We start from the raw sequence: 19158 nt of genomic DNA on the forward strand, positions 1-19158 counted from the left end.
AAGGACTTTCATCTGGGTAAATGGCTTGTAAAACTTAAGTATGGCATGTATAGAAATATACTTATTTTGTGTAAATAATTTTATGATATGGCCATGATTGGTTGAGAAAATGTTTGATATTGATAAGTCATGGTGATGGTTAAATTTAGATCATGTTTGATATCATGGAAGTTTAATAGGTTATCTAGTTCATAACAACTCATGAAAAGATGAAATTTGCCTTAAAACAGAATATTGCTGCAGCAATGAAATGAATTTGAAAAATAACTAAAAATAGTATAAATGGAACTAAATGATGATTAAGTTATGAAATTGAAGCTCAATGAGTCTATTTTCATGTGGATTGAACAAAACAGGCATATAAATTATATTTTATGAGATATTTAAACTTTTGTGAAACAGGGCCAGAGTGATTTCTGGATCCTCTATTCTGAATTTAAAAATTCATAATAAATTTTAAAAAAATAATTATAAGTCATTCTTTATATGTACAGATTCCTTATTGAGTCTAGTTTTAATAGAAACAAACCTCGTAGTCATTGAAATTCTGTATAGAGAGATATCTGATTTGTAATACACAGATGTCAGAGCAGTCGAACCCTGAAACAGGGGAGACTTTAACTAATAAACTGTACTAATTGGCCCAACCAAAAATTCTAGAAAAAATTAGTAAATATATATATATGATTCTAGATTTAGGTAAAATTTATTGATTTCGAGTTTCGTAACTCGAGATATGATTTTTCTTGTAACTGTGACGCGGGTAGCTAGAAAGATGTGAATGTAGAAAAAAATGATTTGAAGTTCTTAATTTGATAAATTATGTTCGGTAACCCCTCAAGCTCGACTCCGGCGACAGTTTCGGGCATGGGGGCGTTACAAAAGGTGTCAAAAATCAAATAGCTGATCATCTGTCGAGGTTGGAACAAGATGAGGGAACTCAATCATGTGTGCCTATCCACGAGAATATCCCAGATGAGCACTTATTTAAGGTAAATCGAATTCATGAAACGCATTAGTTTGCTGATTTTGCCAATTATCTTTCATGTGGAATAATTCCTCAAGAAATGACATATCAATAAAGGAAAAAAATTCCTTTATGATAGTAAGTATTATTTTTGGGAGGATCCATTTTTGTTTAAATAATGTGCAGATAATATAATCCGAAAGTGTGTAGCTGAAAGTGAGATTGCTTAGATTTTGTATCATTGCCATTCATCTCCAAGTGGGGGACACTTTGGTAGTTCATGTACTACAGCAAAGATTTTGCAAGTAGGTTTCTTTTGGCCTACGCTATTTAAAGATGCTTATGCTTATGTGAAGAACTGTGGTAAATGCCGAAGGATCGGGAATATATCAAGGAGGAATGAGATGCCCTTGACAAACATTTTGGAGATTGAATTATTCGACGTATGGAGCATTGACTTCTTAGGCCCGTTTGCTTCTTCATATGGGAACAAATACATCTTAGCTGCTGTGGACTATGTATCCAAGTGGGTTGAAACTAAAGCATACCCTACAAATGATGCTAAGGTATTCATGCGATTCCTACATAAGCATGTGTTTACATGATTTGGGACACCAATAGCTATTATTAGTGATGAAGGTTCTCACTTTGTTAACAAATGGCTTGAGTGGTTGCTTGACAAATATGATGTGAAGCACAAGATTGCTATTGCCTATCACCACCAGTCCAATGGGCAAGTTGAGAGAGTAAACCGTGAAATCAAAGGTATCCTTGAAAAGATAGTATGCCCTAGTAGAAAAGATTGGTCTCGAAGGCTCGATGATGCATTATGGGCCTATCGAATAGCATTTAAATACTGTTAGGAATGACTCCTTACCGGTTAGTTTTTGGGAAGGCATGTCATTTGCCATTAGAGTTGGAGAATAGAGTTCACTGGGCTTTGAAGCAATTGAACTTTGATATTAAGCAAGTCGATGAGCGAAGGATGTTACAAATTAATGAGTTGGAAGAGCTGAGGCTGCTTTCCTAAGAGAATACCAAAATGTGTAAAGAAAGATCAAAGAGATGGCATGATAGTCATATACAACCTCGCAAGTTTAAAGAAGGTCAGAAGGTTTTGTTGTTTATTTCAAGGTTAAAGTTATTTCCTAGGAAGCTTAAATCCCGATGGAAAAGACCCTATAGCATATACTGAGTTTATCCTTATGGAGCTATTGAATTATACGACAATTATAGAGGTACGTTTAAAGTTAATGGTCAACGTCTCAAACATTACTGGGATAGTAAAGTTGAGCGAGTTGAATCCTCGTTCAAATTAACAGACCCTTGATTTTTCATGAACTCGTTTTGTAAATAAATAAATTATTAGAACTTATTTTCTTAGTTTATTACATTTAATTAATTCTATCTAAGGAGATTGGAACTTAAGCGGGACCGTTGTGACCCCTCCAACGTTTCCTGGGAATTAATTTAATATAATTTGTTAAGAAGAAATTTTCTAATTAAGATTTAAAATTTTTAAGTTTAATTTGTTTTATTTAAATTTTTAATTTTTAAAGGGGGTCAAATTTGGCCCAAGTACTAATAAGTTTTTTTTCTCTTGAGTAAGCCTAAAAATACAGCCTGAATTTAAGGCCCAAAACAGCATAAAGGAGGGAAAAATTCATACCTAATGCCACCACTCCCATTACTCGCCGCCCAAGTAACCCTAATGTAGCTAATTTTTTGCTACATGTTGCCATAATTTTTCCCTATATAAACCCCTCTCCATTCTACTAAATTTCGTATCCCTCAAAGTAATTTTCTTATACCCTAAAAATCCCTAAATTTCTTTTTTATGCCGTCAACGTCAAATCCCGAAAGAAACCCTAGTTCTCTTCCCTTTTTGTCGAAGCACCTTCTTGTCATCCCACGATTTTTGCCGTAGCAAGTCTTAACCACCTTGTCGATTTATTTCTTTTTCCCTTTTGTGCAAAAACTTTGCCAAAATTTTCGAGAAAAGATACCATGTCTCCTAAAAGAACTAGATCATCAAAGAATACTCCTGAAAACCTGATTTTGATTGACAAAGAAGTGAAAGAGAGATTTGATTCAATTTTCAAGCATTAACCTATGATGCTGGAAAAAGGCTTTAACTTGAAGATTAAGGATTTGATGGTTGTTCTTGTTCCAATTAGAAAGATAATCAATGCTCTCAAGTGGGAACGATTTTTTGATGCTCGTTCACTTCCCGATGATGAATTAGTTCGAGAATCCTATGCAAGTTTGATGACACAAGATGCTATTGAGGTCATCTTTCGAAAGAAAAAGGTACCTCTTACTTCTAAGTCCATCAATGATTTGTTTAATTTACTTGATGTTGAAGAAGATGAGTACTACCCTATGATGAATAATTTCAATTGGAATTTTCTTTAAGAAGTGATTGATGTTGTGACAAATCTGGGATCCTAATGGATTATAAGAAAGTATGGGAGCCATTCTTGCTGAAGGGAATACCTAAAACCAGTAGCAAAGGTGTGGTTTTATTTTGTTCTCTACAGTTTTATGCCTATCTCACATAGTTCCACCATATCAATGGAATGGTTGCTCTTGTTATATGCAATCTTGACAGAAAATTCCATTAATGTTGGGAAAATTATCCTCAAGGAGATTCACGATTGTGCTAAAAAGAAGGCAGGAAGTGCTTATTTCCAATCATTAATCACTTCAGTTTGGTTAAGGGCCCGTGTTAAAACACAAGCAAATCTAAAGGGGCAATTTGTTCAAGGGTGCATTTCAACTTATGATCTTGAAAGGTTAGTAGAGAGGGTGTATGAGCTGAATCAAGGCGAGCAAGAAGAGCCAGCTAAGATAGATACCGAGGAGTCAACAAATGAAACTGAGACTGAAGCTAATTTAGTTACAGACACTGAAGAGGAAGAATCTGATAAGGAACCGAAAAGTCCTAAACCAGTTGAAGGATCTGAAAACCCTGAACCAAGGGTTGAGCCAAAAGAAGAACCAGTGAAGCTAAGTGTTGAACCTGAATTTGCAACTCCTATGCCGACTTCTACAAGTGCTTCAAAGAAATCGGAGTTGTCAATTTTAATGGATAGGTGCAAGTTCATGCACAATCAACAACAAACTTACTGGAAAGATGCAAAAATTAGAGATGACTCAATTCAAAATTCTTTTAAGAATATCTCTAATACTTTTGCTCCTAAGTTCCCGGATGCTATCTTTAAGACATGGACGGAAGATACTGACGATGCAAGCGGAGATGGAGCTAAAAAAGACAAGAGGAATGAGTTAAGAAAATAAAAAGGGGGACTCTTATCTTATTATTTATTTATTTTTAGGTCCTTAGGAATTTATTTCTTTTGTAATTAGGATTTAATTTCTACAGAATAAAACATAGCAAACAAGAATAAACTTAACACTTCTTTAGAAAGAAAAAGACTAAGTGATGTGGTAATGGGAATGAACATGCCTAGGATTGGGTTATTAGACAAGACTTGGTATTTAAGCAGTCTTAATGATTGACCTCTCTTTTTTTACAACCCTACCTGATGTTCAGTTTTCATTCATTACTTTGTTCTTGCAATGAGGATATTGCTTCTTTTTAAATTGGGGGTAAGGAAAATAAATTGCTCAAACTTTTAAATTTTTTTTTCAAGTTTGTTTCAATAATTTCTTTCATAAGTATGTTTTAATAAAGGAATGTTTAGCGATTTATGTTTTAATAAATGAATGTTTAGCGATTTTTTTTTGTTAATAAGATAGTTTGTATGCAAGTATGAATGATGATCTTATCTGAGTGAAAGTATATTATCATGAAGAATGGAATGATTGTCTGATCTTAGCCTTAGTAATGTTTGCCATGAAAACTTAGTTTCTTTTAAGATTAGACATGCATGAAGGCTTATATCTTTAGAATTGACTTAATAACTTTCTTGAGGCGAAATCCTAGGGGACATAAAAATCTAAAATGATATAGGCACTATTTCTTTGGATCGTTTGAGCCTTTTCAAGCCAACACTATGATAGTCGACCCTTGAAACTAAAATTTTGAGCTTAAAAGCCTGTTTATTGCAATGAACCTACATTATAAGCCACATTACCATATTTTAAAGTTATCCTAATTTTGTGCACCTATCTTAACTAAAGTTGTCTTGGTAATCAACATTTCAGGAAGTTTTCATAAAGAATGATGTGCATATGCTTAAAAAAAAAAGAGGGAAGAAAAGTTTGCTCAGTCTCCAAAAAGGAAAAATGTATGAGCTTGAGTTCAAAATAAGTTTGGGAGTGTTCCAAAGGTTCACTTAAAGAAAAAGGTTGTATTACGAAAAAACCAAGACAAAGTTAAAGGTTAAGATTTTTAACCCCAAAATGTCCCATCTCTTAAAATACCTACTTTTAACCGAGCCCTATTACATCCTTATAAAAGACCTATTGCTTTGATAATTATGTCACCAACATTAGTGAAGAGGAAGTCCTAAGTTCAACATATGAAGATCATAAATAAGCCTTATGATTGTTTGCTTGATTGATAGGAAATTATGTTGAATAAAGAATGTTATCTATGACTGTGACATACACGTAAACTATGATTCATGTTGGCTTATTTTGAAGCTTAGTATAATATTAAGGAATGTTTGCATATCAATTACTTGTTAATAAAGAAGATTGATGAGCATGAAGTTATTAATGCATGATTATGAGACAAAGATTGATGCTACTTACACAATTAGCAATTTTGCCTTAGCAAGACCTTTTGCTGTGCATGAACATTACTCGGGACGAGTAATGATTTAAGCTTGAGGGTGTGTAAACGGAAAAATATATCAAATTTATCCTGTGTCATTTATCCCCTTTTTACTTAAAATTGTTGCTAAAACTAAGTAATTGTTTAATAAATTAATGAAATATGTGAAACTATGAAATTAGGACATAGAAATTATTAAAATGTGATTTTATGCTTTATTATATAGTTTTCATGCAATAAATGGCTTATTTTATATTAATTTTAATATATTATATTTTTTAAGGCATAAAGTGGGCCATACATGATTAAATTAAATAATAAAATATAAAATTATATTTAATAATTTATTTTAAAAAATTCATTAATAATTTGGGTTTTAAATTAACTAATTAAATTGGATAAATTTTATTCTTTGGTCCTCTAACTTGTTGATTTATTCTGGACAGGTTTGATAGCTTTGCTGGATTACAAAATCGTTCAAATTCGGGACCAAGTCAACCCAAAATTCAGCTACACATGGTTGTACATAAACCATTTTTTGGTTTAATTCCACAAAGTCCTTGAAGAGTTGAAGAAATTAGAGATTTACCTAAAGATTTGTACTTGACTGCGTCTCAATCCTGAGTTGTTATGGCACTCAATTTGACCAAAAATCAAGCAAAAATTAGCTAAACTTCCTCAATTTATGGCCAACCACCCATGGAAGATGCTTCAAAAGATGAAAACTTCTATTTTTAGTAAATTATTCCCCTCTCCTCACCTACAAATAAGACCTCATTCCCACATTTCTACTCATCCTTCATCATTCATCATTCTCTCCTCTCTAAATTCTCTTAGCATTCTTCTTTTCTCCCCACGCCTATCATCATCTTTTCATGAATATTTTAGCATTTGAGCCTCTTAAAGTACCCTTGGTCGACCACCTTGGAGAGCCATCAGCAAAGGAGTGAAGCAAAGGAACGAAGGAGCCTCGTCATTCAGAGTCTTGGGTGACAACCACTCTGAATTGGGTTTAATCTTTCTTTTCTTTAATTTAATTTAAAGATGTTAGCTATGTGTTCTTTATTCTTGTTTACAAAAATGCTAGCTTAATTTTATTTAAGCTAGGATGATTGCTTTGATTAAATAATATTTATTAGATTCATGCTTATAATGTTTATGCCTCAATCGATCATGTTTTCAATTAAAATCAAGTCTATATTTCGTTCATATGTGATTGAAATGCACCTGAATTAGCTAAGCGATCCTAACCAGACAGTGTCTGGTGGATGCATAATTGAAATGTGCATGCTCAATTTAGATCCTAACCCAAATAAATTGCAGGTTGCATAACAAGCCTAACCAGGCTCTGTTATCTTCATAGTTTTTAGATTTGTGTGATTAAACTATTTCAAACCTAACACGTCCCTTTTACATCGCACGAATACTAAGAAACCCTTAGTAAATAAGGATCAGTAATATGCGTATTTACTAAGTAAGGATTCCGAAAGGACCTAACGCTGTTTCCAAACTCATGAAAGATCGAGTTACCATGGAATGTTTTTCTGAATATTATTAAGCATGTTGATAATAAGTTGAGTTTAATTAAAGTAATTGTCCTTGTTTATTTATGTTATAATTGTTTCAAATTGTGTTTAATTCTGCTAAAATCTATTTCATTCATATAGTTTGCCTACTTAGGTTAATTTACATTAGGGATCATTGCATTTAGTCTAATATATTTTAATCATCACTTCTCAACTAAATTGTGTTTTTTATTTACCAATTTGTTAATATAATTTTTCAAATTATGTGACTTAGCACAAATAAAATCCCTGTGGAGACGATAACTAAATACTTACTTATTACTTGATAACGACTGTGTACAATTACACAAACCTACATGTTACACATCTCCTGATCATTTGATCTGCAAACTTTTTAAACAAATATCGCTCTTCCCAGAAATAGTACTTCACATCGTGAAAAAACTGTTTCTTTTGATGATACATCTTATCAATTGGCATCAAACTACAAGCTATATAGTTAGAAATATCAGCAAACCAAGGGGTATTATGGACATGTTTTACCTTCAGTATGTGTTCATCTGGAAATGTCTCTTGAATTGGTATAAGAGGATAATTCCCTTCTTACAGCCCCAATCTTGACAAGTAGTCTGCTACTTGGTTTTCTACTCCCTTTCGATCTTGAATTTATAGATCGAACTCTTGAAGTAGAAGTACCCATCGGATTAGTCTCGACTTAACGTCTTTCTTGGAAAGTAAATACTTAATTGTTGAGTGGTCCATATAGACAGTCACCTTGGTACCTATAAGATAAGATCGAAACTTATCAAAAGCATACACAATAGCAGGTAACTCTTTCTCTATTACTGTATAATTCAGTTAAGCTCCTATTAGAGTCTGACTTGCATAGTAGATGGGATGAAAAACTTTGTTCCTTCGATGGCCCATGATAGCTCCTATCGAGAAGTTACTTGCGTCACACATCAATTCAAATGGCAAATCCCAGTCTGGTGTGATGACTATGGGTACTGAAACTAACTGACTCTTCAAATTGTTGAAAGCTCTTAAGCACTCCTTATCAAATTCAAGCATCGTGTCCTTCTCCCATAATTTGCATAAGGGTTTAACAATTATGGAGAAGTCCTTGATAAATCTTTGATAGAAACTGGCATGGCTCAAAAAGCTCCTAACACCCTTTACAGATGTTGGAGGTGGGAGTTTCTTAATAACGTCACCTTTTCTTTATCTACCTTGATTCCATGTCTCGTTATCTGATGCCCTAGAACAATACCCTCTCGTACATGAAATGGCACTTTTCCCAATTGAGTACGAGGTTTGTTTCTTCGCATCACCTTAATACCTTGGCTAGATTGGCTAGGAAATTAAAATATATATCTCCAAATACTGAAAAACCATCCATAAAGACTTCCAAGTATTTCTCAACCATATCAGTAAAAATAGACATCATACATATTTGAAATGTAACAGGTGCATTACATAAACCAAATGGCATGCATCTAAATGCAAATGTACCATACAAGTAGGTGAATGTTGTCTTGTGTTGATCTTCCAGTGCTATTGTAATCTGGTTATAGCCTGAGTATCCATCAAGAAAATAGTAATAGTCTCGCCCCACGTGTCTATCCAGCATCTGGTCCAAAAATGGCAAAGGAAAGTGATCTTTCCTAGTCGCCTTGTTCAACTTCCGGTAATCAATGCAAATTCTCCATCCTATAACCGTTCTAGTCAGTATCAACTTGTTATTCTCGTTCTCAACTATCGTAATACCTCCTTTCTTTGGTACGTATTGGACCGACCTTGCCCATGAACTGTCTAAGATGGGATAATCTTGTGTATGCATACAAATGGACTAATACCACGGATATCGGCTATGGTCCATCTGATAGCCTTCTTGAATTGTTTCAATACTAGGATGAGTTTATCTTCTTACTTAATAGTTAATTCTACTAAAACAATCACAGGCAGAGTAGAAGTGTTACTTAAATAAACATACTTTAACTGTGAAGGAAGTACCTTGAGTTCTAATTTAAGTGGCTCCTCGATTGACGCTTTTGGTTGGGCATAATCCCAATTCTCTAACTCTAAATATTCAAAATGAGATTGCGAATTAAATCCCCTTTGATTAGCTTCTAGCAAAGCTAAGTATTCATCATCCTCTTCATCATTTGGAGCGTCTGATGTCAACATTTGTTCCAATGGGTCCTCAATATAGTTGAGTTCCTTGTCCACGATTAAATCCTCTAAATTGGACACTGCAGAACAATCATCAATTGTGTCAGGAAATCGCATAGACTTAAAAACTTTAAATGTTCTCTAATCATCCTGAACATGTATAGTAAGCTCACCCTTCTGCACATCAATAAGGGTCCTTCCAGTTGCTAGGAAAGGTCTTCCTAGGATGATTGGCACTTCTTTGTCTGCTTCAAAGTCTAGAACCACAAAGTCAGCAGGAAAAATAAATTTGTCTACTCGTACCAATACGTCCTCGATTTTTCCTTCTAGATGTGCTAAGGATCGATCTGCTAATTAAAGTGTAACCGTAGTAGGTCTAACTTCACATATCCCCAACTTTCTAAATATTGACATGGGCATCAAGTTGATACTCGCACGTAAGTCACATAGTGCCTTACCACAATATGTTGCTCCAATGTTGCAAGGTATGTTAAAAAATCTAGGATCCTTCAACTTTGGGGGTAGTTTGTCTTGAAGATATGCACTGTATTACTTCGTAAGGGCTATCGTCTCAAATTCTCCAAGACTTTATTTTTTTTAACAAGATATCCTTCATGAATTTGATGTAGTTCGGGATTTGTTCAAGTGCTTCAACCAATAGGATGTTGATATGAAGTTGCTTGAGTACATCTAGGAACATCTTGAATTGAATTTCCTGCTTCTGCTTCTAAAGTCTTTGAGGGTAGTGTGGTAGAGGTTTCTTTACTAGAACTGATTGTTTAGTCCTCTGTGGCAATTCTACATCTAACAAAGTTGTTAGTTGATCAGAATTAGTTGGTTCTAAAGTTACCTTGTTAGATTTTGTAGATTCTGGTTCTGGTGGAGCTGAAATTTCAGCATTCAATTGAACTTCCTCTGAGTTTTTAGCATCAACAGACTCCTCTTCAACTTCGATAGTGTTGGGTTCTAATGTATTTCTGGTCCTCAATGTTAATGCTTTATAATGTTCCTTCCCTTGATTCCTCGGATTCTCTGTATCATTAGGTAAAGCTCCTTGTGGTTAGTTTCTGAGTTCAATTGCAAGCTAGCCCATTTGGTTTTCCAGGTTTTTCAATGTAGCTGCTTGGTTTTGGATTAAGGCATCATTCTTGGCTATGTATGCCTTCAACAAGTTTTCTAAGCCATTGGATGGTTCAGCTTTAGGTTGTTTCTGAACTTGTTGAGTAAAAATAGGTTGCTGGGTCGGTCTAGGTTGGGCATATGTGTTACTAGGTCTAGCCCCTTGGTTACTCCTGGAGAAATTAGGGTGGTTCCGCTATGATGGGTTATAGAAATTGGATTGTAGTTCTTGCATTCCTTGATTTTGGTTCTGGTTACCCATGTAATACACGGATTCTATGTTCAATGGACATTCTTCGAACAAATGTCCTTCCCCACAATAGACACAGGCTACATTTTCAACTTGATTTGGTGGCTGAGCTGCAAAACTATTAAACCCATTAGCGGTAAAATTTTTAAACATTGATGATATGGATGATACCTGAGATGCGAGTGAAGTGAGAGTGTCCACTTCATATATTCCAGTAACTCGTCTTCCTAACACTGCTCGATTAGTTGGCCATTGATAATTGTTACTGGTAATCCTCTCAATGATTTCATAAGCCTCATTATAAGACTTAGAAAGAAGAGCACCATTAGCTGAAGCGTCCACTACCATCCTCGTGTATGCATTGAGACCATTATAAAACGTCTCAAGTTGGATGCAATGTGGGATTCCGTGACAAGGGCACTTCCATAATAATTCTTTGTACCTTTCCCATGCCTCATACAAGGACTCATCATCCATTTGTTGGAAAGCAGTGATCTTGTTCCTCAACTTAGCATTTTTGCTAGGCGAGAAATACTTCATAAGTAATCTTTTTGCTAGCTCTTTCCATGTGGAAATTGAATTTGGTGGGAATGAGTTCAACCAGGCTCGAGCTCTGTCTCTTAGAAAATATGGGAATAGCTTCAATCGTAATGTATCTTTGGGTACTTCGGCTAACTTGAAAGAATCTCTCACCTCCATAAACAGTCTTAAGTGAATATGAGGATCATTGATAGGCATTCCACTGAATTGTCCCACTTTTTGAAGCATCTAGAACATGACTGGCTTCAGCTCTAACTATTGTACCTCAATTTCGAGTCTCCTAATACCTGGATTAAGATCATGAAACACTAGCACGACATACTATCTTAAATCCCTATCATCAACAATAAGGATAGGATTTTGAGCAAGGTTTGCTCCGCTTTCTTAATTCGAATTTTCCAAATTCATCTCTTCGGTCCTTCTCTGACTTGTTTTTCTTCTTTGCTATCGAAAAGTTCTTTCTATCTCAGGGTCTACAAGGAGTAAATCAATAATTCGGTCAATACTTATAAACACCTGAAATAATCACAGAAAAATTAATTAAGTTAAAATTGAACAGAAAAAAAAAAACCAAAATGCAAAACTAACAAATTCTCAAATAATGACTTTTTAAAACAGTCCCCGGCAACGGCACCAAAAACTTGGAACGATGAAAATGTGCAAGTGTACACAATCGCAACAAGTAATAAAGTGACAAGTAAATGTCGAGTTGTCGTGCCCACAGGGACTGTAAGAATTATTTATGAATGCAATTTAAAACACTTTGGTGAAGAAAAAAATATTTTGATTTGAAAAGTGATTAAAAGCTAGAAAACAAAGTAAAATAAATTAAATAAAATGAAGTTCCAATGCACGATTTCAAAAGCTAATTTTAATCGAGATGACATAGTTCTGTTAGATTAATTACATTTCTTAACTTAGAAATATTAAGCTCATATTTATGTTGCTACGAATAAATTCATAGTAACTCGGTAATTTGCTAACTTATGAACATACTTACCTACCAAAATCCATTTATCTCATGACTATATCTCTATGTCAATTCAACCGATTAAACAGATTTTAATAAGCAAATGTGTTAATGCACATACATACTTATGAAATTAAAATAATCTCTTGTACATATCTCTATGCCAATTTAAACAATTAATTCAATCTCATAAGCACATAAAATATTACGCGAGGTAACAATGTATTTCTACCTTGAAACAGTTTAATCACAATAATCTTGCAAGTTATGCAAGGTAAATGTATCGTTAGATACCGTTGCTAATTTAACCCTCAGCTACCTTAGATGATTAAACATGCACTGATTAAGTACTGTGTCAATTAATTGCAATTTTAATCTGTTTAAACAATTAATTCATTAGTTACCTTACAATTGTAATGCAAGAATAACTTAGTCATGGTTTTACTTAATCAAACATCTTATTGAGGCCTATAACAACACAAACACAATATTAATAAATTAAGTAGACAAAATGCAATCAACCTAACACGAATTAAATTTAAGCCATATCAACTACATTAAAAATTTCAACATCACAAATATTCATAGACATGTTCATCATAACAGCAACAAAAATTAAAATGATAGGGAACAAGAATCAAATCTGGTGTTTATCTGTGACTTAACTAGTTTGCTCCTCTCTTCCTTCTCCGCTTGTTCTTGTTGAACTAAGGCTGTTACGAACACTTTAATGCTGCTCCAAATGGTGGATGAATGACTCCTTTTAAATAGGTGAAATCGGCAAGAGAATAAAGAAAAATGGATGGGAAATGAAGAAAGAAAATTGAGAGAGAAGAAAAAAGATGAGAAAGTTGAGGTGTGTTTGAAATAAGCAGCCAATGGGGCTTTTTATAGACTGAGAGGGATGTTAAAAATAGCCAAAATTAGTATCAAAAGAGCCCTCCCATGGCCGGCCACACATGTGGCAAGTTTGAAGTTTTCAAACTTGCTATATTAAGGTAGAGGCAAATCTAGAAAGGCACAAATAGTCGAGGGGTTTGTTTGCAATTTGAACAAGCATTCAAGGGCCATTTTACAAGCTAATTAATCAGCCAAACAAGCTGATTGGGTCAGCATGTGGTACGGTTTTAGGCTACCCAGTAATCCGTCGGTTTGGTTTTTCTCGATTCAGCTCAACTGGGCCACTTTTCATAATTAATTAATAATAATTTATTTAACCTAAATTAAATTGGATATAAATTAAAATTGATTATATTATGAATTAATACACATAATTTGGACCGTATTAGGCTGAAAAATTAATCCGCCTTGATGTTTCAAGATTATTTCTCAGTTTTGTGCTTCTAGCAGTGTCTGTCGAGCCGCTTTTCGCCTTTTGTGCAAATCTGTCGAAAATAATCAAAATTAATCAAAATTAATTATAAAATTATTTAACATCCATTATGTTAATAATTTAAGTACAAAATAATTATTTTATAATAATTATATATTTCTTGACAAGAATTTTACCGAACTTGCATGAATTTGAGTTAAAAAGGGCATGAAAAATTGTGTATATTTTCGTGTTTCTAGGTACCGCTTACTAGTTTTACATCCTCAAGCAAACTTCCCTTATAAATACCCACAAGTAATAAGGTAAAATTTATTTAATAATACATCTATCATATTTTTTTCATTATTATATTTTTGAAATAACATATTATTTGAATAGGTGGAACAATGATGCGAGTCATGTGGGTATATCGAACGAGCTCGAAGATATCCGATTATTGTTAGATCAACGATCAGAAGCCGATGTTAGTTTTTGAATTTTTCAGTTTTATAATAACTACATAAGGATTTGAAATTTATATTAGGTACATAATAAAATTTATAATTTCGTATTGTAATTTGAATGGGTGTCATACTTTGATTTGAGAATTCAATAATGCATCCCAAACGAATTTTTGAAAAATCGTAATATCTAGCACGTTAAAGTGCCATTGATAGTTTTTTTAATACCGGAGATATATAAATCTGAACAAGTGATGCAACAATTTGGGTTTGTGCAAAATATTTCACCCTCACCCTAGGAGTTCGATGAACTTTACAAGATTGACTTGCAAGGAAGAATCAATGAAGATTGGCCTAAATTCCATGCCAAGTAAATCTACATCTGGGAAGACAACATTATTATAGTTAAAGAACTTAGAGGCTTCTATTACATGCCATTTATAACCCGACATCAAAATGATCGAAACATCTACTGAGATGCAGAACGGATAGTGTGTGTGCTCCGATTTGATTCCAATCTAGCGAGATTTTTGATGATCTACAAAGAAAGAAAACAATGGACATAATAAAATCAATGCTTAGTAAGTTTGTATATAACAAAAACTTAAACTTACTGAATTTGAACCATTTTGTACAATTCATGAATAATTTCATTAGCAAGCTTATGAATTTATTCATTTCCTACACACATAAAAAATCTCACAAGTTAGTGAGTTCACAAATACACATGAAAATTTATCATACTATAGCAAAAAAAATTCAAATAACATATTTACCAATCAATTCTTCCAACTCATTCAAATGGTAAATCACATTCCATTTTAATGTACCACGTCCAACTTCTCCTTTCAATGTTTAATTCCATGTAGCTAATGCATAAATTATATTCATTTTTATATATTTAAGAACTTAAAATATATCATATAATATAATGTTTATAATTAACAATTGCAATTCAATCATCCATCTCATGTTCATATCATATAACACATTTATCATCCGATACATATTACATGATAAACAATTGTTCAAGATGCCATAGCGTCTTTCAGCCATTGTCTTATTTATTTCTGACATGATGCCATAGTGCCTTTCAACTGTGGTATTATTCATTTCCGTCATGTTGCCATAGCGTTTTTCAACTCTAGTCTTATTCATTTCCGGTACAGTGTCATAGTGTCTTTCAACTATGGTCTTATTCATTTCTCGTATAGTGCCATAGTGCCTTTCACTTATGGTCTTATTAATTCCCGGTATGGTGCTATTGTGTCTTTCAACTATGGTCTTATTCATTTTTCAAGCCAATGAAATGAATCCCCACATAAATAAATAATTATTAAATTACCAAAACAAAAAGTAATTAATTTAACCAAGTTACGAACTTACCTAGACAAAAACGGTTGCGAAAACAAGGCTGGCAACTAATCCGTTAATTTAGTTTTTCCATGATTCGAGTCCGATTGATTTGCTTCTTGATACAATCAATTAACTTGGCCGATTCTTTAAGCTTTCACAACCATGGAGTTTTTGCTTTGGCAAGAAATAAAGAAGAAGATGCTAACTTTGTTTCCTTTTTGTTTTTTTTATTTTAATTATCTATTTACTATTTTACCCTTTTTAATTCAATTATAATTTCAATTTTAATCTTGCATGAATTTTCCATCTATACAAAAGATGGCTAATTACCATATAAAACCATATAATAATTCTTATATATTCAATTGACACAATTAATCTTATAGCGATTACCTTTTATAGCTTTTACGATTTAGTCTTTTTCACTTAATTAACTATCTAAATGTTAAAATTTTTGGATCAAATTTCAATATACCTATATTGTAACTCCATAAATATTTTTAAATATTTACAGGCTCGGTTTATAGAAACGAGGTCTAAAAACCTCATTTTCCAAAATCACTTGACTTTAGGGACAAACCACTTACACTTAATTATTTATTCAATTAGCTAAAATGATCAAATTAAAATTTAATATAATACTATATTTAACTCGTAAATATTAAATAATAATATTAGTGAACACACTCGTCAGATTTGTGGTCCTAAAACCACTGTTTTTGATACCACTAAAAAATGGGCTGTTACAAAATCCCTTGGGGCAGATTAACGAGTGGATGGGGATGTGATTAATGAGGATTTTGGGTTTCCCGAGAGGGATTAGTTGGTATAAATTATGTGCTCTTATACTATTAGGCTTGACAATCCTAATAAGTTATCGTAGGCTAGACGAGGTCAGAAGATAAGTCAAACCAAGTAAATTGTAATTTATCTTGGTTGAGAAAGCGAATATCAACCAATTTATTAGTTAGTTATAGGTCAAGAGGTAATAATTAGTTAACTGATTACTAATCCATCCCAAAGCCCTAATCCAAAGTTAACTATAAACCCTGAAGCAATGTAATCTTCCTATTCGTTTATCGATTTAATTCGCTTATTTATTTTTGTTATTTATTTATTTTTATTCCCCTTAATCTATTTTATGGTTGATCGTAATGTAGAAAATAATTATTACTACTTAGACTTATTGTTGTAAAAAGCATTTTCATTATTTATTTCATCCTTCCTTGGGTACAATTGCAACACTCCTAACCCGTATCCGTTGCCGGAATAGGGTTATGAGGTCTTACCAATCAAAACACAACATATAGCATTCATTCTCATACATCATTCAATACAACCACATTGTCCTTTATAAAGACCTACGAGGCCTTAAACATGCTTTAGAAGTGATTTAGGACTAAACTGATAACATACAAAAATTTCAAAAAACTTATAAATTTTTCAATAATACAAGGGTCACATGCCCGTGTGAACAGGCTGTGTGCCTCACATGACTGGTAGACACACCTGTGTCTTAGGCCGTGTAGAACTAGAGCATACATAATAACTTGCATCACACGACCGAGGACATGCCCGTGTACCAGGCCGCGTGAAAACTGGAGAGTATACTGACTTGGGTCACACAGCTAACCACACGCCCGTGTGTCTACCCCGTGTGCTCTACGCAATGGCCACACACGACCGTGTGCTAGGCTGTGTGCCATTTAGGGGGGTATACTAACTTATACCACATTTTCTTTCACACGCTCGTGTGTGAGACCGTTTGGAGCATACTAACTTAAATTCAATTTCAACACCAAGGGACACACGGTCGTGTAACCTAACCATGTGTAGCACACGGATGAGACGCACGCTTGTGTCTCTTCCCGTGTAGACAAAAATAGGTCATTTGCAAAGCCAGTCTACCACCCTATTGGCACATACCTAAGTAAACTCAATTGGTATCATTTTAAGTCACAAAATATGTAGCCAAAGTTCATCAACCAATACATAATCATACCATATCCATTTCAACTAAATTCTATACTTAATTCCATATCAATTACCTATTCAAATACCAAACAATTTAAACTTGCTACTAAGCATAATTCACATGTATAATTCATTTAGCAAGACCAATCCAAACATACATAACCATTTCAATCTCATTCATTCATTATAGGTCTACTGCTAAACATTAAAAGTAGAACTATTTGCACATTCATAAGCATCATCAAGTTCAACATCTTATGCCAACTCAAATGGCCAAAATACATATCCATCAAATATACCAAAATGACTCAAGCTTATACATGCCATATACCATATATAAATAATTTCAAAAGTACCAAAATAGATGATCTATAGTGCGATGAAGTCTCTGAATATCCACAGATCCGAACTAGATTTGCAAAACTATAAAACATCGAAAATTAAACAAAGTAAGCTATAAAGCTTAGTAAGTTCGCATGTGAACATGAAATAATCACGTCATTCATATAGTAATTAAAAGTAGATAATATCATCAACATTTAAAGCATTAATTCATCAGCTAACATAGAATTTATTAATATCCTCATTCATGAGTTCTCAACTTCATCTATCTCGATACTTGAATAGTTTTCCGTACATACCTGTACTGATACATTTCCATTTCTCATCAGTACTCTTATCAAACCGCTCCGGTTTATAAATGCTTACGATACAAATTCATCGATTTTCCAATGCCATAGTCCAACTATGGTCTTACACATACATTGTCAAGGCCCTGCCGTGGTCTTTCATTCACATGCCATAAACCACTTATGGTCTTATTACTCAATTGCCATAGCCCGACTATAGTCTTATTCGGCAACTTTCCTTACTAAACTCGTATCTTTCATGTGATATCTCAACATTTATCGCACTAAATAAATGTATATACATTTAAGTTCAATTATACGAACTTACCTCGTATACGGAATTGACGGACCGGGTCGACTACTCTATAACCTTGTTTTCCCCCGATCTATATCAAAATTATTTATTTCTTGATCAATATGAATTCAAAATTGACTGATTCAATTAATATTCTTTCAATTTAGTCCAAAAATACACATTTGGACATATTTGCTTATTAGCCCCTAAACTTTCACATTTTTACAATTTAGTCCTTATTTCACAAATACACAAAATTCACATAATTTCATTATACTCTAGCTTATTCGAATTACCTATAGGTCTCTAGCAGCCAATAACTTTTATTTATTTTACATTTCAACCCCTCAATTTACACATTTCACAATTTAATCCCTATTTGACACTTTTGTCAAAAATCACTTTACAAAACATGTAAAACTATCATCAAGCTTTCATATTTCAACATTAAATATCAAATAACTCATAGATTCAACAATGGTAACACTCAAAATCTATAACAGTTTCAAAATCTAAGGTATGGGCTAGCTAGATTGAGTTGCAACGATTAGAAAAATATAGAAATCATTAAAAACCGAGCTAAAATCGTACCTTAATCAAGGAATATACTAGCCGGACCCTAAAATTTCATTAATGGTTTTTTTTCTTCTTCAATATTCGGCCACAAGGAAGAAAGATGGACAAAATTCCTTTTTGTTTTTATTTTATTAACCTTTATTAATGAATTACTATATTAACCTTAATAATAAACATATAAAATCATATAATGGATGTCCATTAATGTCCATTAACACTTAAAATGGTCTAATTACCATTTAAGGCCATTATATTTAAAACCCAAAG

The 19158-nt window shown here is 33.3% G+C and overlaps 1 non-coding gene across 1 annotated transcript; it reads left to right on the forward strand.

The window, feature by feature from the left end:
• The first annotated feature begins 11181 nt into the window (after positions 1-11181).
• LOC121231665 (small nucleolar RNA R71) lies at positions 11182-11288 on the forward strand. The gene has a single exon (XR_005929721.1). It is a non-coding gene; the product is annotated as a small nucleolar RNA R71 (small nucleolar RNA).
• Positions 11289-19158: the final 7870 nt, after the last annotated feature.

The sequence above is a fragment of the Gossypium hirsutum genome, chromosome A06 (genome assembly GCF_007990345.1).
Source record: "Gossypium hirsutum isolate 1008001.06 chromosome A06, Gossypium_hirsutum_v2.1, whole genome shotgun sequence".
In the NCBI taxonomy this organism is placed as follows: domain Eukaryota; kingdom Viridiplantae; phylum Streptophyta; class Magnoliopsida; order Malvales; family Malvaceae; genus Gossypium; species Gossypium hirsutum.